Source organism: Barbus barbus, assembly GCF_936440315.1.
Source record: "Barbus barbus genome assembly, chromosome: 15".
Lineage (NCBI taxonomy): Eukaryota > Metazoa > Chordata > Actinopteri > Cypriniformes > Cyprinidae > Barbus > Barbus barbus.
In genome coordinates this window covers 26,833,357-26,858,619 of record NC_136743.1, presented here as the reverse complement: position 1 = coordinate 26,858,619, position 25,263 = coordinate 26,833,357, and positions in this window count along the sequence as shown.

Genomic DNA, 25,263 nt, shown 5'->3' with positions numbered 1-25,263 from the left:
CTGAAGTGGTATGTCATTTGTGGTAGCAGCAGTGTTGTAAGAAAACCTGTAACAATTATTGTTATAGTAATTTGCTGATACAGTATAGTATGAAGAAATACTAATAAAACAATGTATTATACATATATTGATAAATATGCCAAGTACTAGCAGTAGTGCAAATGTTTCTGTAGTTACTGCATTTAGCCTCAGTTCAACAGTCCAGTGTTTCTCCTCTAGGTGGAAGATGTCAGGGAATTGAGGAGCCTGATAGCCATATTATGGAAATTCTGCATATGATAACATTTCTGAGTAACTCATACTGAACAATAAAAACTACACTCACAGCAGTTACCTGAATTTACCTGAATGTAATTGCACTTTAATTCCGCTTCCTTAAATTCTAATTACAATTCTGCATCCCGTTTGCTGTGAGAAGCACAACAATGATCTGCCAGAAGTTCTGAACTTGGAGGAGGATCACTGTTTAGTACAGACTCATACGGTACAATTATAGCTAGTTAATTCAGTAAAATCACAAATTAAACCCAAACAAACCTTGTTTATTAAAAATGTAGGATGTTTTGAACACAGGCTCTATGATCATGTTACTTATTTCCCTTATCCCTCTAAAAGTTTAACATCCGAAGCAGCTATACAGTTTTAATTTGTGTTACTTTTGCATTGTCATAATTGGCAATTTTCATATATTTCAGTATAAATATATTAAAAACTGAGAAAATCAATATATATGAACTATATAACACAGCAGTCAACAGTCTGGCTTAGGCTGGCATAGATCCTAGACTGTTTTTTTTCAGTCCATCCCAAATGACTGGCAAGAGTTCTGTGTGATTGGCCCCAGTCGAAACAGACCCCGAGGCATGGCAGTCATGCAGTGATGAAAAAGTCAGGCTGGGATTGATAGTTTACCCGACATGAAAGCCCGTCGCTCCGCCCTTACCCAAACCCATTTCCCCACACTGAGCCTTCACCACATGTTCTAATAGAGATGACAACCTGCCTGCTCTGCATGCCAGTCTCACGGCAGACCAACAGCTGGGCCACCGGGCTCAGTGGAAGCACACACTTCAATAGCTGCTCCTACCTCATGCTGAGTTTAATATACTTCTTTATCATGCAGCCAACACCTTTGAATGATGGGACACTTTAGCAAGGTCTTTAGAAATGTGGTAGGATTTTGGAAGTTGAGGGAAATGTGGAATATGTTGCTTGTTGGTTAGATCCTCATCTGTGTTTTTACCCTGGCTAAATATAAAGGAATAGTTCACCTCGAAAATGTAAATTATGTCAAAGTTGGATGAAGTCATTGTTTTTGTTTTCTTTGCTCACAAAAAGTATTCTTGTAGCTTCATAAAATTACGGTTGAACCACTGATGTCACATGGATTTTTTTATCGATGTCCTTACTACCTTTCTGGGCCTTGAACGTGAGAGTTGTGTTGCTGTCTATGCAGGGTCAGATAACATCAAAAATATCTTCATTTGTGTTCCGAGGAAGAGCGAAGGTCTTATGGGTTTGGAATGACAAGAGGGTGAGTAATTAATGACAGAATTTACATTTTTGCGTGACGGATGCCTTTAAGCTGTCAATGATTTTATTCACAGTGTGCAAACATGATGGATTTTTATCATCTTTACTTACCATCAAACCCCACTGAAGATCGTTAAGGATATCCAGTGTAACGGATTCCGACACCATTTGGGTACATCTGTCAATACAGACACAAAAAGCACCATTGATTCATAAAATATTCATTGCTATAGCACTCTTTGCAGGTTATGTAAGGACATCCATTTGTTTGTAAAAAAGAGAAGCTAACACAGGAAATGGTACTACAACATCACTGAAAAGCTGACACTGTCATCTCGGACATGAAAAATACAAAACGTTTGTGGTATAAACGCAAATGAGCAGGGGACCTTACGGCTCTTTGACGGCTTATTGCTCGCAGGAACACTGGAGTCATAATGAAGTCAGTGTCAGGCAAGGCAGGGTGTGAGTTTCGCCTAAGCCATCAAACAAGAGTGCTAATTAAAGTTACTGTCAGTTTCCTTCAAGCACTTTCTGGTTTGGAACCGGAGAGGATTCTCAATGAAAGCAGGGTGGCGGCTAATTCTTACACATCCTGACAGCTAATTATAAATGAAATATCATGTTCAAAGACTACTAATAACGAGATTTGAATATCTTTATATTCAAAGCCAAATTAGTAATGATCTTTATGCTAAGTGGAGAGAAATTAGTCATTTCTGCTGAGGGAAAAATGATGTTATATGCATATTTGAGATGGTTTAACTTATGAGAGCTAAAGAACATGCTGTAGTTGGTTAAATGAAACTACCTCACCAAACTTAAAGCTATTCTTTATGATATGCATGTCATAGTAAAATAGTATGACTTTCTTCTGTGGAACAAAAAATATTCTTAATTACTGACTGTTGAAGAACTTGCTGCATGGTCTTTTCCATTTAAAAAAAAATAAAAATAATAAATTAAAATCATCAAAGTATTACAAAAGTAGTCTATATGATTTGTGTGCTGAAGCCATATAGATTAGAACAATGCCTTTTGTTCTTGTGTGTCTCTATGCACATTTAATGTCATATCTGGCTTTTGTTTTCTTCTCACACAAATCTAGTTACAGAAAACTTGAAATACAGTGCACACATACTGTCGACTATAATTTTATGCTGCCTTTTCCTATTATGTGGCACCATTTTGTGAGTTTATTCAGTTGTAATATTGCTTCTTTTAAACTAACAATAAGAAAATTTACTTGGCTTATACTGATATGCAGAAAAGTCTAAGTATATTTGGGCTTTATTTGTACTTTCTGTATTTTTTACATATAAACTTACTCAAATTCATAGTAACAAGTCAACTTTGGGATGGAATAGTTCACAGTAAATAGGGTGAAACTGAACCTGCCCTTTTTCTGCACCGTGCTATTAACCCACAAAGAAACAGATAAACACTTGGCTGATTTTGTTGACAATATTTAAAGTACAATTAAAGTTCGTCACACTTTTATGAACTAAAAGTGGGACAAATTTAAAACTATTGAACTATAAATATTGAAATAGCACCCTTACAAGTACACTATTATTACTAGTACATTGATTTTTTTGTATACATAATACTTTTTTGTTGTTCCTTTTTAAGAACAGCCTTTAGTTTTATATATATATAAGAAAAGTTAAAGAGGTTTGGAATGACATGAGGGTGAACAAATAATGACTAAACTTCAATTTTGGGTGAACTTTTTCTTTAATGTTAGTTGACATTTTAATTAAGCTTTCTACATCTCATCTGCATCCTGTAACAATGACCAGCAGTAGCCTTAAATCAGCCGAATTCAATAGCCAAGGTGAATATAAAATCTCTTTCTATATCTATCCCCACACTGTTTCAAACTGACAGATGTTCTTTCTGATGACAGCTGATGCAGTTGTGACAGATCTACGCACAACAAAGGTGTCACAACCTTGTGGCTCCCCGTGAGCTCCCAGTGTCCCAGACAGATGCCACCATGCACTTATCATTTCCCCTGGCCTGGAGCTCATTAATGAGATGGTGCTGTCACAGAAGTGCGATCCGATGTTAGCTGGGCGGGAGAAGAGGATACTGACGGAGAACGATGGGAAGGGAACACTGCATCACGACAAGTCGTGGCCTAATGGTTAGAGAGTCGGACTTGTAATCCAAAGGTTGCGGGTTCGAGTCCCCGGCCGGCAGGAATTGTAGGTGGGGGGGAGTGAATGTCCAGCGCTCTCTCCACCCTCAATACCACGACTGAGGTGCCCTTGAGCAAGGCACCGAACCCCCAACTGCTCCCCGGGCGCTGCAGCATAAAATGGCTGCCCACTGCTCTGGGTGTATGTTCACGGTGTGTGTGTGTGTTCACTGCTGTGTGTGTGTGTTCACTGCTGTGTGTGTGCACGTTGGATGGGTTAAATGCAGAGCACGAATTCCGAGTATGGGTCACCATACTTGGCTGAATGTCACTAAAAAAAAAAAAAAAACTTTGACTGCCGTGCGAGCGGACTTAAGAATGTTGAATATGTGGGGTCTGATTGCTGGCATAGCAAGTAATCATGTTGAAGTGGAACCGCTTGAGTCTCTGGGGCATTTCTGTTCTTCTTTTGATCTTTCTCGGGCTTGTAAGGTCCCCTGCTCATTTGAACGCACCACCAACATCATCCATTTTTGAAAATACGTTCTTGGTTACTGGATACTGTGAGTGGGGTCCAAGTAACTTAGATGACAATAAAGACAGCTTTGATAAAACGAGCAATTTGGCATATTTTACCTCATTCATGAACAATAAGGTTACTTACAGATTAATTACTTGACTTTGGACAAAAAGACAAATCAAGTTTTTTTTTTTTTTTTTTTGGGGGGGGGGGGGGGGGGGGGGGGGTTGTCCCTGTGTTGGAATAACCCTGCACATCTTAACATATACTGTATATCTTAATATTTTTCAGCCTATTTCAATATTAATGAATTTGCTGTGAAAGGTCTTTAGTGATTTTTCTGTCAGATAAACCGTGATTTTGAACCAATTAGCTTAAAAATAATTAATGCAAAAAGGAAAAAAATCTTAAGAAAAAGAAAAACCGTTGAGCTGTTTTCATTAAATGTATAAGGCATTATAGATTTTTTTTGTGTACACCAATTTGACAATTCATAATACTAAATCCATTCATCCATCCATCCATTAATCATTTTTAAAGCATGTAAAGAACTCCAGGCACAAATAAGACACTGAGACATTTTACAAAATATCTTCTAAATTCCACAGAAGAAAGTCATACAGTTTTGGAATCACACGAGGGTAAGTAAATGAAGATAGATTTTTCATTTTTGGATTGAATGTCCCTTTAAATAACTTTAATGTGTTCCCGTGAAATTTGAAGGACATACAGTATGGTTCCCCAGTCTAAAGATATCCAACAAGGTCTGTTTATACTGTATGGCTAAGGCTGTCACTTAACCTTTTTCCTTCCACATTGAATAGTTGTGTCCTTTTATGGCTGAACTTTGATGCTTGTGATCTACGCTCTAAAAAGTGGCATATTTCATAACATTGTGCCCTTCAAGGCTAAGGTGCTAGACAAACATTCAAGGTGGTGAATGGGGTACAAAAACAACAAGTCTACTGGCTGTAACATGGTGAACAAGACGAGAGACGTGCGGATCCATGTGCAAACTTTTAATATACAAACAGAGTCCAAAGGGGCAAGGCAGAGAGAAATCCAGGTACACGAGCAGTAGTCCAAGAGGGGTACAAACAGAGTCCAAAGGGGCAAGGCAGAGAGATAATCCAGGTACAAGAGCAGAAAACAGGAAATGAGATTATAAACAAACCAAACTAAACTTAGACTTCCAAAATACAGAATGGCTCGGTGAGGCAGCTAACACTTGGAGAGTGTTATACGCAGGACCAGACTCAGAGCTAGACATACACACAGACAGGTTAAGAGAAAACACAGGACAGGCTCGGTAAGGCAGCTAACACTTGGAGAGTGTTATACGCAGGACCAGACTCAGAGCTAGACATACACACAGACAGGTTAAGAGAAAACACAGGACAGGCTCGGTAAGGCAGCTAACACTTGGAGAGTGTTATACACAGGACCAGACTCAGAGCTAGACATACACACAGACAGGTTCACAGAAAACACAGGACAATACACAGGCAGGATCAAACACTGGTAAACAGAAATGGCACGGGCAAGACACAAGAGAGATCAAAAGACAGAAGGGTGAACAGCATACGCAGGACAATGCTCGGCAGAGAGGAAGAGGTAGTCCATGGATTAAGTAGAGTGTGTGATAGTTCTCAGGTGTGAGCGTGATTAGTGCAATCAGCTGTATATGTGTCGTCAGTGCAATGGATGATGGGGATTGAAGTTCAGTGTGCTGTGTGGTGTGAGGGTCAATATGATGGAGAGGCGACCTCTGGTGGCTATCGGGCGGAAGGCCACAGACCGGATTCGTGACAGAGCCCCCCCACAAGGAGCGGCTTCCAGACGCTCCAATACAATCCAGGAGGGTGGTGGAGCGGAGGCGGAGCTGGGGGAGGGACGGAGGGCCAGGTCCACTTGGAAATGGCGAAACGGGCACTCTGGAGGAGCAGGTACCAGAGGGCGCTCGTGGGAGAGCAGGCACTACTAGAGGGCGCTCGGGAGGAGCAGTCACTACTAGAGGGCGCTCGGGAGGAGCAGGCACTACTAGAGGGCGCTCGGGAGGACCAGGCACCCAGTAGAGGGCGCTCGGACAGCGCGGACTCTTGGGTGCGCTCGGACAGCGCGGAGCTGGACAGGACCAGCGGAGATATAGGGGGCCGCTCTTGAAGCGCGTACACTTGGGGGCCCTCTTGAAGAGCTGAGCTGGACGGGACCAGCGGAGAGGTGGTGTGACTCTGGCAGATCAGCGGAGATGCGGTGTGACTTGACTTGAGACGCTCCCCAGAGACGTGACTTGACTCGTGCTCTTGACTGGCAGCAATGGCATGTTATGTTCGCCCTTTTGCGATCAGGTTCCGCTGTTGCCACCATTTTGTGAGCCCACTCTGGCCAAAGTTCTTCTGAACAGCTGCTGGATCCTTGTGTGGCCGAGCATTCTGTAACGTGGTGAACAAGCCGTGAGACGTGTGGATCCATGTGCAAATTTTAATATACAAACAGAATCCAAAGGAGCGCAGAGAGATAATCCAGGTACACGAGCAGTAGTCCAAGAGGGGTACAAACAGAGTCCAAAGGGGCAAGGCAGAGAGATAATCCAGGTACACGAGCAGAAAACAGGAAACGAGACTATAAACAAAAAACTAAACTTAGACTTACAAAACACAGAATGGCTCGGTGAGGCAGCTAACACTTGGAGAGTGTTATACGCAGGACCAGACTCAGAGCTAGACATACACACAGACAGGTTAAGAGAAAACACAGGACAGGCTCGGTAAGGCAGCTAACACTTGGAGAGTGTTAAACGCAGGACCAGACTCAGAGCTAGACATACCCACAGAAAGGTTAACAGAAAACACAGGACAATACACAGGCAGGATCAAACACTGGTTAACAGAAATGGCACGGGCAAGACACAAGAGCGCTCAAAACACAGAAGGGTGAACAGCATACACAGGACAATGCTCAGCAGAGAGGAAGAGGAAGTCCATGGTTTAAGTAGAGTGTGTGATTGTGTGATAGCTCTCAGCTGTGAGCGTGATTAGTGCAATCAGCTGTATATGTGTTGTCAGTGCAATGGATGATGGGGATTGTAGTTCAGTGTGCTGTGTGGTGTGAGGGTCAATATGATGGAGAGGCGACCTCTGGTGGCTATCAGACGGAAGGCCACAGACCGGATTCGTGACACTGGCATAGTCTTTAACAAATTTCATCAACAGATAAAAGTGACATTAAAATAACCCCAATATTCACAATGTTATTAATTTTATATCATCAACAAAGTCATATTAATGTGAAATTTTAAATATATTGCCCCGTCCTAACTGTAGTTCTAGTGGACTGACTCAAGTGACTGTGAGGAAAACAAAGTAAACTTAACAATAATGATAATGACTACAAGGGTCAGCAGACTTTGTCTTATTAGCCATATGAAGCAAAAGAAACAATACATAAATAAACAAATAAATAAATAAAAAGGACGCCAGATAAGCTAACCCAATTACCGTTTGTTTCTGTATTCACTTTGACAAGTTTGGCACAGACCATGTGCAAGCTAATTAAAAGTTCAGTGCAGAGCGTTTTGGACTGGACTCCTGCATTCGAACATATCCCTGTAAAACAAAATACACACACACACACACACAATACAAAAAAAAAGAAGAAAAAAAACCAGCTTTGCTTGCTAATTAACAACCTAGTCTCTACAGCACACTTTTTTATTTTATTTTTTTATTTATTATTTTTAATCTTAGCAAATCATTTAGCTGGCATTACTAAAACATCAAACAATGTCTCTCTCATTTTTTTATTTTGTTGTTGTTTCTCATTTGATAGGATGAACCTTGCCACAAAGGATGGTTTGGAAGGCCTCATAGGCATATGCTCCCAGCTCATGTTTACTAGCTCACAAGCAATCAGGTTCAGGCGTAGTGGTATCAACTCTGACTGATGGATAAGTCATGTCAGCCCTCTATAGAGCTATCCATCCTCTGAGGGTGGAAGCGGGTGGTGAACTGTAGTTGGTTGAAGGCCGAGGAGGCCACAACCACAGGCTATCAGTCTCACAGCAGGCATGTCAGGACAATCTGAAGCAGACGTTTGAGGAAGAACAGCCTTTTTCTCAGGACTCTGTCGGTCACAGTGGAGTCAGTCAAGAGGCCGGTGGTAATTTGGAGTGAGAGTCATCTGTCACAGTTACATTAAAATGCAGACAACATGGCAGTTAATGTAAGCATGTGTCTTATTTCAGTCTTTTTGGGTTCTTTACAAGTGCATTCTGTTTTATTCTGTTTGTACTTAAATTAAATTATTCTGTGTGTATTGCAACCCTAGCAGTGATTAACCACACTAACTACCCCATCATCTGTGACATACTATAAAGGTACAAACTGTACGCTTCAAAATTTACTTACAACAAAAAATACACAATGTACTGTGACAAAAAAAAACTGTATTAAGGATGCAGTATGTAATGTTTGTATCTAGCAGATGAAGTGGGTAATTTCAAAATACTGAAGAGTGTTATTTATTCCATCCTTTCATCCTCTTCCTCAGACTTGCCAGGTTGAGGGTGTGCAACAGTAACACAATTGACAATGGAAAACGACAAGCCTTAAACTGTGTTTTGATGAGTTGATTTATCCTTGTTTTAATATCCCCCTGGTCATAGAGCTTTTTAGATGAATGCCAAGGCTTTTTAGTTCAAGCAGAATCTGTAATTTCTGACCCAGTTCATTTGCTGGCTTCATTGGCTGCAATACACTGTGTTTTCTGTTAACTGGCAACCCGGGGTGTCAAAATCCTATTGGGTAAACTGGAAGTGGGAGGAATCACACAAACCAAAACAAAAACAGACATTCCGACACTAAACATGCATAAAATAACTGGCTGTAGCATTGTTTTTTTTTTTTTTGGAAAAAAATATGTATGGGAACTTAGCATAATACTTAGCTAAATATCAGTAAAAATATAATGGTATTTTTATGCATTAGTACAAACAAACAACCAAATAAATAACATCACCTTTAAATATTACTTGAATAATTACACAGCTAAACATTAGAAACAGTTAATTTAGATTTTTGTTTTTAAATCGTCTATGGAAATGATAATAATATTAATTACTGTAATTTTATCAAATAGGACTGTTTTGTAGGGAGACAAACCAAACAACACAAAAATGATTGGCAAAATATTACAAAATTATGCCCTATGAATGGATTTCCTACTAAAGGGGTCATCGTATGCACAATTCACTTTACAAGTTGTTTGAACATAAATGTGTGTTGGAAGTGTGCATACACATCCATCCTATAGTGATAAAAATCCACACTGTTTTTTTTTTTAATCCCTATTTTAAAATCGCCTTTCTCAAATCAGCCTGTTGTTAGGTTCTTGTCAGAATGATGTAGTTCTGTACAGGCCCCCCCACCCCACGATAATTGATTGACAAGGTCGTCTTACCTTAGATCCACCCTGAGTGAGCTGAGAGCTGTCCGCCTCTGGTGCCGGGGAAGACAAAATGTCCAGATTAAGCGATGGAAGTGTTTAGTTGTTGGATGTAATAATGAATATAGCAGTCATCATTTACTCCCGACATCTGAGCCGCTGAAGACACAGAGGATTAACGTTACTTTCATTTTGAAGGGAATGCACCGATCCCCGATCTACATAAATGTGTCTATGTTCGCCCGAATCATTCGTGATCCAGCTTTATCTACAGAAGAAGTAAATATAAGGGTTTTTATGAATCTTTGCAAATCGCCTTTCCTAATAATGTGCTAGTTAGCCAGTTTCACGGCTGAAGTTTAGTATGCTCCATAGAAATATATATACTTAGATGCCTCATTACCGACTGTTTCTATGGGCCGCGATACGCAAGTCATCTGCCATTTTTGGAACGGTCTGCGAATCTTTGAGCGCATTGACTGTGTGCGTCTACAACAGCAAGTTATACGCTTGTATATCTTTGAATATTCATTGATTAGTATGGTGAATGCGAGATGGCTAACACGTCACCGTATATGGAGTGGTCGAATAGGGAATCTACACATATCTATGGTATGCTCATCACTCCACCGAAGAGAGGGGCGGAGTCAGCAGAGCTCAGTAGCATTTAAAGCAACATGGACTAAAACAGTGTGCTGAAATCAGCTGATTTTGAAAGGGTAAAGAAGGTGTTTTTACACTACCATTGAGAAATTTTAACCAAAGTATGTTATAGACTTTTCATTAAGACCCTATAGAATCATATCAACTTGTGTGAAATGGGCATCCAATGACCCCTTTAAAAATATTCCCAAAAATAGCATTTTCCCAATGTAAACATTGTAACATTGACTCAAAGCAAAGAAGTGAAATTATTCAAAATTAACTTAATTGTGACATTTTAATTAACAGAAAGATTACACTTTATGTTCGAAGACAACTTTAGAGATTCTACTGCTGTAAGATTTCAATGTCAACCAACTCATTAATTTGCAACTATGTGTCAACTAACTCTTATTAGAGTACACTGTTAGCTTTGGTTGGGGTAAAGGTTAGTAAAATAAATTGACACATATTTCCAAAGTTACTCATAGTCAGTTGAATGTCTACTGGGGTACAATTAAAATAAAGTGTAGAAATAGTAGCTGTTAGGAAATGATCAGAACCTGAAACGTGCGGATCCATCTGTAGGGTTTTATTGTAAGACATGGTCAGAAACGAGCATGGTTCAATGCACAGCAAACAGTCACAGATGAGGCAAGACAAAGAGTAATACTAGGACAAGCGTGGGTCTTCGATCGGCGAACAGTATCCAAAGGGGCAAGGCAAAGAGAGATAATCCAGGTACACAACAATAATCCAGGCAGGGGAAAACACAATATGAAACAGGCAAGGCAAGGCAAGACTAAGATAATGACTAAGACAAAGACTATGAAAACTGAGGCAGGCTTCGTAAAGAAACTATCAACTAGGGTAGCGATAAGTGCTTACAATACTCAGCGACTAAAGCAGGATCTAAGTGTGTTTTATATAGTGAGTGTAATCACTTTCAGGTGAGCGAGTGATTGAGACAGCTGTGTGTACTTAGTGCAATGGATGATGGGAAATGCAGTCCAGGGTAATATGTAACAGTCTGTGTGGTGTGAGAGTCAATATGATGGAGGAGCGACCTCTGATGGCGAGTGGACGGAAGACCACTAACCGGATTCGGCAGAGTAGCAGACTACTAGTACTCTAATGACGGGTAGTTGACATGCAGTTTCAAATTTACTTATACAGGTCCTTCTCAAAAAATTAGCATATTGTGATAAAGTTCATTATTTTCTGTAATGTACTGATAAACATTAGACTTTCATATATTTTAGATTCATTACAACACAACTGAAGTAGTTCAAGCCTTTTATTGTTTTAATATGGATGATTTTGGCATACAGCTCATGAAAACCCAAAATTCCTATCTCAAAAAATTAGCATATCATGAAAAGGTTCTCTAAACGAGCTATTAACCTAATCATCTGAATCAACTAATTAACTCTAAACACCTGCAAAAGATTCCTGAGGCTTTTAAAAACTCCCAGCCTGGTTCATTACTCAAAACCGCAATCATGGGTAAGACTGCCGACCTGACTGCTGTCCAGAAGGCCATCATTGACACCCTCAAGCAAGAGGGTAAGACACAGAAAGAAATTTCTGAACGAATAGGCTGTTCCCAGAGTGCTGTATCAAGGCACCTCAGTGGGAAGTCTGTGGGAAGGAAAAAGTGTGGCAGAAAACGCAGCACAACGAGAAGAGGTGACCGGACCCTGAGGAAGATTGTGGAGAAGGACCGATTCCAGACCTTGGGGGACCTGCGGAAGCAGTGGACTGAGTCTGGAGTAGAAACATCCAGAGCCACCGTGTACAGGCGTGTGCAGGAAATGGGCTACAGGTGCCGCATTCCCCAGGTCAAGCCACTTTTGAACCAGAAACAGCGGCAGAAGCGCCTGACCTGGGTTACAGAGAAGCAGCACTGGACTGTTGCTCAGTGGTCCAAAGTACTTTTTTCGGATGAAAGCAAATTTTGCATGTCATTCGGAAATCAAGGTGCCAGAGTCTGGAGGAAGACTGGGGAGAGGGAAATGCCAAAATGCCTGAAGCCTGAATGTCAAGTACCCACAGTCAGTGATGCTGGTGTTGGTCCACTGTCAATGCAGCTAGCTATCAGGAGATTTTGGAGCACTTCATGCTTCCATCTGCTGAAAAGCTTTATGGAGATGAAGATTTCATTTTTCAGCACGACCTGGCACCTGCTCACAGTGCCAAAACCACTGGTAAATGGTTTACTGACCATGGTATTACTGTGCTCAATTGGCCTGCCAACTCTCCTGACCTGAACCCCATAGAGAATCTGTGGGATATTGTGAAGAGAAAGTTGAGAGACGCAAGACCCAACACTCTGGATGAGCTTAAGGCTGCTATCGAAGCATCCTGGGCCTCCATAACACCTCAGCAGTGCCACAGGCTGATTGCCTCCATGCCACGCCGCATTGAAGCAGTCATTTCTGCAAAAGGATTCCCGACCAAGTATTGAGTGCATAACTGAACATAATTATTTGAAGGTTGACTTTTTTTGTATGAAAAACACTTTTCTTTTATTGGTCGGATGAAATATGCTAATGTTTTGAGATAGGAATTTTGGGTTTTCATGAGCTGTATGCCAAAATCATCAATATTAAAACAATAAAAGGCTTGAACTACTTCAGTTGTGTTGTAATGAATCTAAAATATATGAAAGTCTAATGTTTATCAGTACATTACAGAAAATAATGAACTTTATCACAATATGCTAATTTTTTGAGAAGGACCTGTAGTTAGCAGAATGTCTAAAGTGGACTATCATAATGAAGTGTTACCAAAGAAAGTCATCATAATTATCATCAGTTTTTTAATGTCAGTTATTAATATTTTTATATTTTATCCAGCATGAATAACCCTGCGATGCGTAATATTAAACAAGAATTGCCAAACAGCCACACCAGGTTGAGATTACTGCAATTTTACAAAACATTATCAGTCAACAGAATGTTGAGTGGTTTACTTGCACAAACACACTGTATGGAAGAAAATCCAATTACTGTAAATGTATTTCACTTGGCAGATACCCTAAAGGCTAAACCTAAACCTTTAAAAAAATGCTGGGAAATGTGGCTGTTTACTGTTACAGTGCTTAAAAAAACCCCACTTGACTGTATGCCAACACACCTGCCAATATTTGTTAGTGTGAGGTTTTATATGAGAGCTCTGAGAAATGCTCTCAGGGGTGGGAGCCGAAATAATGAAGGTTTTAATGTCCTCCCTCTGGTCAGCTTGATCAATGGCTGCCCTCCTGCAACCTCACAGCATTATCCGTGAATTAAAGATTATTGTCTCATTTTAAAAGATCCAGTCTATTTCCATGGTGCCAAAAGCTTTTATTTTCCCACATGGTTGCCTTTTTTTTCCAAACTGGCCCTTGCTCATTAGAGGGAATTAACATCTTTAGACTGGTTTTGCTTCAAATGCAAAAATTACAATAATCAGCCACTAATTTATGCAAGTAATTAAGTCAAATTTATATGCACACCTTCATGTATCTTATATGAGATGCTAATAGAGTGGATGCTTAGCAGATTAAAAGCCCAGCAAAGACACTATGGTCCCATGGTGTTTGTGATAATGGATTAAGATACTCCACGCAGATGAGATCTTGTGTTCTCTCTCACTTTCCCTCATTCAGTGTTGCCTCATTTCCAAGAATCATTCAGACTACTGCATACAAGTATTTATTATTATTAGTTGAACACTTAAGCTATACACAAAGTATGAATATTAGATATATTAAGTTTTTTTTATATATATTACTATTAGGAATGTGTAGTGTCTGATGTGTAATGTGTTTAATACAGTGTAATTCATCAATTTTAAGTGAGTCTTGAGTGTCCTGTCATGATGTTTGAGTGTCCTGTTATGAGTTTGTGGGTACTGTTATGATGCTTTTATGATAAATTTGGATCCACCTTTGACTCAAAAAAAATCATCCAATCTGTATATTTATCTATCTTTCAAATCTGTCTGCCTGTCAATATTTGCCATTTATAGTGTTTTTAATATTACCCAGTACTCAAATGTGTATTTACACGGTAACAAGGACACCATAAAATATGATGTAAACATTCTTACATCATTTAGGTTTTTACCATTTTTATATTTTTTTTTAGGAATAACTTTATATTTATTTGTCTATTCATCCATCGATTGCTTTTTGTAGTCTTTTTTTTTTTGCATATACAGTAGTGCGAATGTCAGACTTTGTTTCCTTGTGTTTCCATGCCCTTATTTGGTCTTCCTGTCCCTGTCCTCGTTTCATGTTCTCATTAGTTAATTAGTTCCCAGCCCTGTGTTGTTAATTATCTAGTTTAGTCTGCCCTTTATAAGCCCTGCGTTTCTCTATGTCTGGTCTGATCGTCTTCGTGTGGTTTTCAATGTCTCCAGTGATTCCTGAGTTTGTTTAATAAAAGTTTAAGTTTGGAAAAAGTTCCTCACCTCCTTGTTCCCTGCTCCTGAGTGGATTGTGACAGCGAAGTTTAAAGATGCAGCCCTTAAGTTTTGCCACTTTGTCGCCATCTCTGGTTGAAACCTGCATTTGCAGTTATTTGTGGAATTATGTTCTTTACATGGGTTGTGCATCGGCATGGCACCTCAGTGCGGATGAATCTAATGTTTTGGGGAGTATGTGTGGGTGTCAGTCACCGCACCGGTGTGGATACAATACTTTAGAATCCCAGATAGCCTACGTCTTGGAATATACAACCCAGAAAATAATTTTCACCGGATATTGTCATTTGAACAAGTAACAAGTCTGCCACTTTTGTTCTGACAAATTGAGGAAAATAGCATTGCAATAAATCATGCTGATTAAATCCAATGATTGGTTAGCTCATCACATCAAACCATGAATATTATTATTATTATTATTCTACATTGTTCTCAAATTTCTAATGTTAACAACATCAGCACTGTGTGACTATGTATGTAGTGTGTAGCTGTTAGTGTGTAGATTCCAATTTCTGTACAGTCTAATTTCTAATTGTCATACCATTCAAATTTCATATAAAGAAATTCTTTTAACCCAAAAAGCTAATTATTCTTCCTTGGAACTGGTTATCTTTAAAATACAAAATGATTGATCCATGATTGTCTTTTTTTTTTTTTTGCTTCATTTTGCCGTATACTATGACAAATCAACTGCCACCCACTTGACCTGGCATGAGGTTCTGTCAACAGCCGGAAGGCTTTAAATGCAGCCTTTCAAAAACAACAAGCCAACACAACCAGATGTGTGTGTGTGCCACACCGTAATGATATGCATCCAGAATGATGCATTTTAAATTGCTCAGGGATTATATATGCGTCTCCTTCGGTATGCAGCATCTTTAGTCAGAGAAAACATTTGAATTATGTATGACTACTTATTTTGTGTAGATATGAACAGAATAAAATTACATATAAGCTTCCTAGTGTTCAAGCAGGTTTTTTAACCTCTTCACAGAACTTCACTCAGATATTGTTCATATCCCAAAATGATTCTTTTATTTTATTAATTTCATTTTAATGTATTACTATATGACTTGTTTTCTCTTTTTAATATAAATACTGCTTGCATCCTAATTCTTATTATTGGATTTGGCCTTGTCACCCATAATTCACAGGTATATAAATTCAAATGCAGCGTTGCCAACTTGAAAGTAAAGTAGAAAGACAGCAAAATGGCCCAAACTAAAAAGCTTTTGCTGGTCTACATGTGAATGGGCATCATATTCCTGTCCTGCAAGAGATGCCTCGGTCAGCTGTAAGTAATGTTTTTGTGAAATCGAGTCATCTACAACAGCGCTAGCAAGTGCCAAAGTGGGCACAGTGTAAACATTATCTATACTCATTTGCAACACTCACTGTTGGGTTACAAACTGCCTCTGGAAGAAATATCAACACAAAAAAAACTGTTGATTTACTTGGGTTTCTGTGGTTATATTGCCACATACAAGCCTAAAATCATTATGTGCCATGACGAGTGTGGTCTGGAGTGCTGTAAAGCCTGTACGTTCTCTAGAGCACTCATGCTTCACCTGGCCATCTGGCAGTTCGAGGGACTCATTTAGATTTGGCGGATGCCACAGCAATTACCTGCCCATATGCATATAGTGCCAAGTTTAACATTGTTAGCGGAGGAATAATGTTCAAAGAATATTTGTTTGAGTCAACATGCACACTGAAAAAATGTTTGGTGTAGGATTTATTTTGAAAACGTTTTCACTCAAAAGTTGCTTGTAAATGTCACAAACAATTAGTAAGAAATGGCATGAATTAAACATGATATTTGAATTAGACAGTTTTTTTTTTTTTTTTTACATTCATTCAAAACTATCTGCATTTTTGACTGCATTTTTTTTTTTTTTGTTTGTTTGTTGCATTGAGTGATATGACAGTCACCTTATACCCATACTGACACCCAGTGGTGTGGATGCAGAATCATGCAAAAGTTTTTGAGTTCTCAACAACCTCAACTATTTGCACTGACCACTTGACTGCTTGCATGCCATATTTCCTGTATTTGTAAGTGTTCAATAGGGCATGAAAACAGCAAGTGTGTGAAGAACTTTTAATTACTCAAATACACACACAGTGTTGTAAAAATGCAAGGTTTTACAGAGCTTTAATTTATTCATTTGGATTTTCAATACTTTACACTTTGGAGCCTGAGGAAGATCATTTGACCACAATGTTGCTCATTAAAATATATTTTGTGACTAAGTAAACTTGAATAGTGTACAGGATTTATATTTTTCTAGTTTACTGCATATATAATACTCTGAACTTTAAAATAAACTTTAAAAAGTATCTGTGACAAACACGGTTTAATAGTGGTGCTACTAATTAAGCAGTTGCAAACATTTTACCAAATAAACATAGTCATCTATAAAATGTATTACAATTTATGGTTTTCTACCAAAATATAGGTAAGGTAATCATGTGATCTCAACATGTTGGCCTCCATGAGGTGAACCTGCTCAATTTATAATACAGCAGATAACAAAAGAATCAGCAAACGGAATCAATCAATCAATCATTTTTGTCCTAAATGTATGCCATTGGTTGATAGAACCACAGTGCCACTTTACGCTTTTTGAGGGAATACAAATGGCTTATTTATAATTGTCTCTGCATATTATAGTTTATCATTAACAATAAAGCTACACACATCAGTTACTTATTTTAAATGTATTTGTCTTCATAAACAGCCTAAATGACATTTATACTGAAACCTATTGGCATGAATAAATTAGGTTTTTGTTTACTCATGCTCTCAACATGTTGTCCACCATAAGGGATCAAGCAGTCTTTTTTTTATTTTTTTTATCTGATTGAGTGGACATCTACAGTATCATGCATGCTGTTCTTTCCTGTAGGTGTGTAGGTTTTTATTTTCTTTGTTTTTATCATCAAATACGTGTCTACATAATTTGTACTGTCAGTCTCTGGATTCCAAGTCAAATGAGGTTTACCGAGCTAGGCTCTCTTTTAAATTTCTATGACAATTAATTTGCACCTGCATTCCTCATCAAGCATGTTTCCAGATCAAAGATATAAGTCTGTGTGATAACTGTGACTTCCAGCTCCGCAGATCTCGCAGTTCTGTCTCCAAGGACACACAGCTCATAACAGCATTTAACAATGCATGCTGGGAGGTTCAGGGTCAACCAGCGAGGCTCTGTTGAGAGGCAGAGGGACATACACATCATGTGCTTGTTACAGCAGCTTTGCAAATAGTCCTGTCCTAGTTTGAGCAGATGTGACAGGAGGAAGCAGTGGACCTCTCATCTAAAGCAAAAGTGTCATACCCTACAAAGCAGTAGAGAGTATGTGAGCATTGCATTGCCAGACCCTTTTTTTCAGATGACACAGAATAGGTAGTTAAATGTGAAGTGTCATTTTTGGCAGTTAAAATACTTTCTCATACTAATTAAATATACAGCCCAGATTAATGCAAGCACTGAGGCTATTTTAACACACTGCAGTTTTGTCTTTTTTTTTTTTTTCTATCAAGAAACACAAATGGAAATATTTAGCAGAATTTTTAGGATGCTCTTCCAACTCCTAAAAAAAGCAGTCTAATAGGCTATATTCCAAGCCAAACAATAGCTTGTGTGTTGAACCTACCAATTACTGAATCTTCCCCGGCACTCAGATCTAATTAATTTTCATTGTGTTCAAATATGCGTGAAGGCCTGAAGTTCTGACGTCAAGACTCCATGGGTTCTCACTTCTCGTAACTGAACACTACATACCAGCTTAAGTGCAAATAATACTTAAAATACCTTTTATGGCCTGTTTTGTGAAGCTCAGCAGCTTCATTCACATAAATTTATCCTTATATCTTTCCTGGAAGAAAGGGTCCAAGGCTATTACAGTAAACACACACCTGGAAAAATGTGTAGAAAACAGTAGTATGTAGAACAGTAGCTTCATTGCTTAAATTCTCTTAAAGCCTGTCTTTTTTGGAACCATAAAAGGATACATTTTCTTATTTTTATTTTTGTATTCTGCATAATCACAATTCTAATAACTTGATAAACTGCATAATTTTGGTCACAAAAACATAAAGGGACAGTTTACTCAAAAATGTAAAATCTGTAATCACTTACTCACCTCAAGAACCAACGGGGTTTGTTCTCATGCATCAAAGTCATTATGGTCAAGCTTTTTAACTAAATCAAGCATAGACTAACAAACTGATCTTAAGTGAAACTTCAGCTTTCAATTGATAGCTAATTTCACTTTTGTTTATGGTGAAATTAGGTTGTAAATAGCTTATGATAAACAACAACAACAAAACATTAAATTACATTGATACTATATTAACCCTTGTGCACCCTTATGGACATTTGTCCATTTTAGTTTAGTTTTTTTTTTTGATAATTATGCTTGTGTTAATGCTAACTGCATAATTTTTTGGCTCAGGTGTGTATTTGTATTGAAATTTTAATATTCCACCCTCATTTCCTTTTTAATCTATTTTACACTAGGTACACAAAATTGTTACACTAAGGACCTTTTGGACAAAAATGTCCCCATCGAAACCCATTAAAACTGCTATTTTTAATCGCAGTGCCGTTTAACTGTAAAATGATGCAATTTTGTTAATAGGCTTTCATTCTGTTGGCAAGGCTTACAAATATTTTTTTTTAGCAGATGGTGCCATTTTTTCAGGTTTGGTCTATAAAGGGTCTATAAAGCAAATACTTGCTTTATTCCTGTTGTCTGCTTCTGCATATTATAGAGCCAATTGAATAAATAATGCAGCTATAATTGTGTGGGTGTGTTGGTATGGATGTCAGAGTGTGGTTTGTATGTGTGTCATAAAAAAAAATTGTGTGTTCTTGTAAAAGTTGAGAGAGAGAAACTCATCACAAATCACAAATCCAAGCACTGTGTGTACCAGCAGAGTTTTGCTGGCATCTAATGGGGAAAATTTGGTACTGCGCCCAAACAATTTTACTGAAAGCTCATTTTTTGAGATATCAACCTCAAATTTGGAACACCACTTGTTTAGATTCATGGCTTTGATTTTCTAGCAGGTTTAGATTTCAACATGTTTCATATATAAAATATTCATAAAATAAAATATTTTTCATAAATAATTTTCATAAACTTAAACCTGTATAACTTTTTTTTTTTTTTTTCACTTTTTAAACTTTTTTTTACTTCAACAATAATCTGCTATGGGTCTTCTTTAAAATGAGACCACACTTAAGTCTCTGCTCCCAAGCTTCCAATTTGTATGACCGTTTTTTTGACATGGACATTTTTGTCCACTATAACTTTCTTTTTTTTATTGATGCACAAGGGTTAAGCATCATTTTAGCTTATTTCTAAAGAAAATATAAACAACTTTAGTTTTATTTGGTCTACATATAATTAACAATCTTTTACTTATGTATTTTGTGCACTTTTTAAATAAATTTGATTAATTAATTAAATATTTGAACCTAATCATAATTATTTAATGGACCTGAGCTAACAGGAACTAAAGATGAACAGTTGTATTTGTATTAGCTAACATGAACAGATTAATAAATACTGTAACAAATACATTGCTCATTATTATTGTTAGGTAGCACACAAAGATGTTGCCATGTAATTTGAGAAAACCTGTTACTTTGGCTGTATCAAATTAGATTTATACATTTGATAAATTATAACTTTTTTTTTTTTTTTAAGTTGATCCAAAGTATATACAGTACCCTCAAAGTATTGGAACAGTAAAGAAAAAATTGCTCTGTTGGCTGTGGAGTCAAGACATTTACAAATATGATTAAAAGATGAATATGAGACAAAACTACAGAATGTCACATTTTATTATTGGGTGATTCAACACATAGATGTTTTACCAGCTAAGACGTTCAGCACTTTTAGAGTTTCATCCCTCTATCTGATGTGAGCATAAGTATTGGAACAGTTGCCTCACAGGTCTTTCTAAGTGATCAGCTGTATCCTGTTGCATTAATTCTTTAGATATTAAATGCAGGGAATATGTCCTATCAGTTATATCCATTACTTCTGCATTCTGAATCTTGCATTCAATAATGACACACACAAACCAGGATGAAGACGAGGGAGCTGACTTTGAAAGAAAAGCAAGGAATTTGGATGCTAAAAGAAAAGAGGAAGTCAGTTAGAGCTCTGACAAAAACAAAGGGCATGGAGAAATCAAGAGTTTGGAAACCACAAGCGACACCAGCAACAAACAACGACCTGATCGGCTGAGAAAACAACAGTAGTTGATGACAGACAAATCATAAAAGCTGTGAAAATGAATCCTAAAAGACGTGTCTGTAAAATCACCAACAACTTCCAGAAAGCTGGGGTGATGCTCTGACAATCTACTGTCCTCAGGAGACTTTGACACAGAATTACAGATGCTACACAGCAAGATGCAAACCTCTGACCAGCACCAAAAATAGAAAGGCGTCTTAGAGTTTGCAAAAAAGCACAAAGGTGAGCCAGAAGAGTTTTGGGACTGTGTTTATAGACCGATGAGACAAAGATGAACCTTTTATCTAAGTGATGGGAAAGCAAAAATGTGGAGTAAAAAAGGGAACTGCAATGATCCTAAGCATACAGCCTCATCTGTAAAGCATGGTGGAGGTGGTGTCATGGCATGGGCATGCATGGCTGCCTCTGGAACAGGCCCTCTCAACTTTACTGATGACTTAATGTATGATGACAGTAGCAGAATGAATTTGGAAGGGTACAAAACCATCTTGCCTACCAATATTCAAGAAAATGTCACCAGATTGATTGGGAAGTACTTCATATTGCATCAGGACAATGACCCAAAACACCCTGCCAGTTCAGTCAAGGAATTTATAAGGGCAAAGCAATGGAAAGTCTTATATTGCTCAAGTCAATCTCCAGATTTAAATCCGATTGAACATGAATTTCACCAGCTGGAGAGGAGAGTAAAGGCAGAAACTCCCCCAAAACAAGCAAAAATTGGAATCGGCTGAATTAAAGGCTGGGAAAAGCATTTCAAAGGATGAGACCAAGAGTCTGGACTCACTGCTGTGATTGTGTGCAAGGGATCTGCAACTAAATAATAGCTTTTAATCTTTTATATCTGCCTTATGTTCAACTGTCCCAATACTTATGCTCACATCAATGAGTGGGATGAACTCTAAAAGTGCTGTTCTTTTTATTTGTTAAAACATATGTGTTGAAACGGCTAATAATAAAATGTGACTCTGTAGTTTTGTCTCATATAAATTTTTTAATCATATTTGCAAATGTCTTGACTCCACAGCCAACAGAGCAATTTTGTCTTCACTGTTCCAATACTTATGGAGGGCACTGTATATATTTTCAGTGCATGTTACAATCATGCCAGGTTTGAATGTTAGATACCAGGTTTAAGTAGAAAGAATTCACTTTCTGGTGAGCTAATTTTAGGTAACCTCCTCTTGTGTAATACGTTTCTAGATGTGCTTGTTACTTCAGAGAACTGTACATCCTTTGGTGACACCTGCATGCTGTGGGCAATATATAATATGCTTTGAACTTTGCATTTGATGACTTTTGTCAACTGGGGGGGGGGGGGATGGGTCCATAATTATTGGCTTGCAATCCACTACTACGACAACTGAGACACATTCTCCAGTGTTCATTAAGGGATTCTAGTGTGCTCTGTGACACCCACATGATTTCTGGCCGAGTGTCACCCTTTAGCCTAGATCTTTGCTTGTTAGTGAGCTCGACACATGTTTCAAACAACCTTACACCGGGCCTCTCTCGGAGCACGGTCATAAGATAATCCCTAGAGCATATCAAGACATAGACAAAGATGTAAAAGGTGAAGATATATGCTCATTTAAATTTGCAAAGGCTCAACTAGAATTCCTAACTTCCTCTTAGGCCTGATATATAGATATATAGTGCCTTCGGAAAACATTCAAACCCTGTACATTTCCCATAATTTTTCATGTCACAGACCAGTGTTTCTTAACTTTGTTCCCTTATGTACCCCTATAGACAATCATTAAGGCTCAATTACCCCTTCATTGAATCGACAATAAACCAGAAGCTGTCTCAGTCTGTCTGCATATGGAGGAACTTGAGCATGAAACTCCACACACTCATTATAGAGATGAATGAACATTAAAATGTGAGTGTTATCAATCATGTTTGTTCCATGTGAATGTGTCAGACAGTACAACAGTTTGCAAATCAGTGATCTGGATATTTGGGTCAAACTTTTGAAAATGAAGTGAGAACAGCTCTTGGCAGGTAGAGATGCACTGTCACCAAAAACATACTAAATATAGTTGCAATTAACTATTGGCAGAAAAAGCTTAAACAGGCTTGTGCTGACCTAGATGGGTCATGGGTCAAAAAAGCTGATTTTCAGATATGCAGACTTTTAATGTATTTTAATTGTTTTGGTAACACTTTATTTTAAGGTGTTCTTGTTACATGTACTTACTATTACACTCTAAAAATAAATGGTGTTATATAGCACTAAAAGTGGTTCTTGGCTTGTAATCATAGGGAAACCACTTTTGGTGCTCTATAGCACCATATTTTAAAGGTGCTTTACAGCACCTTTGTCAAATGCTGCTATGTAGAACCATAAGAGGTGCCATATTGCATTGTATTTCTTCAACAAAAATGGTGCTAAACAGCACCAACAGTGGTTCTTTGGCTTGTAAAGAACCTTTAAAGGGGCTTAACAGGTTCTTTGTATGGTAGTGGTGCTATATAGCACCTCAGTCATGCCAAAGAACCGGTGAAGAACCGATGAAGAACCACTGAAGCACCAAGCACCAAAAGTGGTTTCGCTATGATTAAGAGCCAAAGAACCACTTTTAGTGCTATATAGTAGGCCTACCATTTTTTTAGAGTAATAACAATTAATTATGCATAATTACATGCAAGTAACCCTAAGCCTAACCCCAATCCCGTGTGCTTGTAATATTTGAGAGCAAAACTCTACTGCAAATCACAAATCTAACCACTGTGTGCAGCAGCAGAGTTTTGCTGGCATCTAATGGGGAAAATATGGTACTGCGCCCAAACAAAATCTTACTGAAAGCGAATTTTTTGAGATATCAACCTCAAATTTGGAACACAACTTGTTTATGTATGGCTTTGATTTTATCGCCAGTATAGAGTTCAACATGTTTCATAAAATATATATTTTATTTAAAATATCGTTCATAAATCACTTTCATAAACTTAAACCTCTATAACTTTTTTTGGTTTCACTTTTGAAACTTTTTTTTTTTTTTTTTACTTCAACAATAATCTACCATGGGTCTTCTTTAAAATGAGACCTTAACTCTTAAAATTAGAACTTAACTCTGTGCTCCCAAGCTACAAATTTTTATGGCAGTTTTTGACATGGACATTTTTGTCCACTATGGACCTATGTGTAACTTTTTTAATTGACGCACAAGGGTTAAGAAAAAAACTAACAAAATAAAAAAACAACAACAACAAATGGATATCTGTCTTTTATGCACTTGACAAATTCAAATGTTTGCACAAAAATTTGAAAAAATATATAGAGCCAAACTACTTGTTATATCATAAAATGAAGGCTTTTACATGGACAAGATGTCAAATTCTCAAGAAACTGCATGACTAAAATACTTAAGGATAATTATTTCTCATTATTTAAAAAAATATAATTTCTAGAATAACTAAGGTGGAGAGAAGCCTCTAAACCAAAATCTCAATATTGGAATTAGCAATGGACAAGTAGCACAAAATAAATCTTTTCTATCCCTGTTTTCCATTAGAGAATAACAAGTCTTTTGACAAAGAAACAGACATCTAATTACACAGGCAAGATGGAAGTCTGAGGTATTGGCTGAGGATAAAACAAAGGGCACTGATCTCTCAGACTGTCTCAGAGGACCCTTAGGAGCTGTCACCCAGTGACGACCAACAGTGCAAACAAATGTCTCCCGTTCCCGTCTCCTTCCATTGTTCCTAAGCAAACCCTGCCTCTCTGACAGTGGTCAGGGAAGTGTTTAGTCTGCTAATGTACTGGGAATCAGAAGAATTGGTGGCAGACAGTGCTCCCATTGTCCCACTATTTACTGTGGGAACAGATCCCACTCTCTAACCCAGACTGAGTGATCCAGGGCAGAAAAAAGTAAAAAAAAAGGAACACCATACAACTACATCTGCTGCACTCAATTTTCTAGGGAGCACTGCTGAAAGAGAAGATGAAAGAGCTGACCACAAACAACGTGTAGCTTTGCCTTTAGCAATGCCAACGGCACCTACCGAACTGAAAAAAGCCTTTCAACGCTGGTGGATTTGCCTCTAATTAAAGAAAAGTGTGTTGTAGATTCACAAGACACACTTTGACAGACTACTGAACAGCCAAGCAAAATATCAGAAAACTCCAAATGTACAAAAAAAAAAGTAATATATGAAGTTATAAAATATAGTAGTGTACATTTGCCCCACTGAGAAATGTGCAAAAGCACAAGCATCAGAAATCATT